This window comes from Mustela erminea, chromosome 5, assembly GCF_009829155.1.
Source record: "Mustela erminea isolate mMusErm1 chromosome 5, mMusErm1.Pri, whole genome shotgun sequence".
In the NCBI taxonomy this organism is placed as follows: Eukaryota; Metazoa; Chordata; class Mammalia; order Carnivora; family Mustelidae; genus Mustela; species Mustela erminea.
Window position 1 is genome coordinate 18,862,491 of NC_045618.1, and position 1,575 is coordinate 18,864,065.

Sequence of the window (1,575 nt, forward strand, 5' to 3'; positions counted from 1 at the left end):
AATATTTTTCTGTGATGTTGTTTTATAGTAATAGATGTACTTCTTAATTAATGCCTTAAGTGACAAGATCTAGCAATTTGTCTAATAAGTTCTTCCCATAGTTTTTAAGTAGTAATGAGCATAAAAATATTCTGAAATATGTGAAACAATTGCAATGTGGTTTGAGTAAATCTCTATTCTCTATTGGTGACCATGTCAAGGTACTGTTAATATTACGGTGGTTTGTTGCCAAATGCATTATGAAAGGAAACGCTAATTTCAGTCAGAAGCTAGTAAAAAGAAACATGCAATTGCTCTCTCATTCAGGTTGAAGGACCCCTGAATTCTATCCATAGACCACTTATAGGTCTACAGATCCAAAGTAAGAACACCTATTTTAAACTGGTAAGAACAGATACTCCACTTGATCTTAGCTAAAATGCCAAGAAGCAATGGGGAACAACACCTATTTTAATACGTGGAAACTGGAGTGCCTGGAAGTTGTCCGTTTTACACAACTGATTAAGCTTATGAAATGGCGATGATTTTATTTGAATCTACCATGAGCATAGTGAGGTACCATGGGGGTAGTTTTGGGGCAGAATGGAGGAAACATGTTCACAGGAAAACTGAGAGAGTCTTTTATGCCAAAGTGGGTCTTCTCTCTATGGCTCCCAGACCAAGGAAGTTTATCCCCAGGGTTGAGGAGTCTACCTGTCAAATGGCTTCTTGCCCAACTCCCATTCCGATTCTCAAGTCCCATCACTCATAACTGACAAATTGGACAGGTCTGCTGTTTATTTTTGCCTCTGGTCTTTTGGCCAGACCACAGACTCTTGGATTTGTGAATACCCAGTTCTGTTCCTATCCAGTGTGTCCCAACCAGAAAGTCACTGTAATTTTTGGTTTTGTTCCCATACTCCCTCCAAATGTCATTAGTCATATCCTCCTTCCCATTTCTGCCTTGAATAGGCAGTCATTATGATGAAGCCAGGCCTGTTTCAGAATTCCATGAGAACCACAGTGTCAGGCCGTCACAGCTCTGGAGCTGGAAGTGGAAAAGGCTGTGATCTGGCTGGCTGGCACTGTCCTTGTGAGTCATTGTGGAAACACTGTCCCCAGATGCTGCTGAGAGGGACCGGGTTGCTGGTGAGTGCATCTGTCAGATGAGATCCTGACCCCCTGACATCTTAAAACATTCCATAATATGTGGGATGTTGGGTCTTTCGTCTGGTATCCTGGTTACACTAAAATTTGGGTTGTTTTATTCTATTTTTGGTTCTCTTGCAGTTTCCAATGTGTCAAAAAAAAAACAAAATACATTTTTTTTCGGATTACAAAAATAATACATATTCACTGTACAGAGATTGAAAAAGGCAGAAAAGCACACAGAAGAAAATTCTACCAGCCAGAGATACAGATTTTTTTTAATGTGTTGCATTTCCTGTAAGATGTTATTTGGATTATAGTGTATATACTACTTTGGTAAGCTCTGTTGTTTTTGTTTGTTTGTTTGTTTTGTTTTTTGTTTTTCCAACTGTAACAGTATAATGCACATAGTCCCATTTTTAAAAATATGAAATTATATCATTTTTG

At 38.5% G+C, this 1,575-nt stretch overlaps 1 pseudogene; it reads right to left on the reverse strand.

Annotated features, from left to right (window-relative positions):
- Positions 1-264: 264 nt before the first annotated feature.
- Positions 265-433, reverse strand: LOC116592294 (annotated as a pseudogene).
- Between the last annotated feature and the right edge of the window lie 1,142 nt (positions 434-1,575).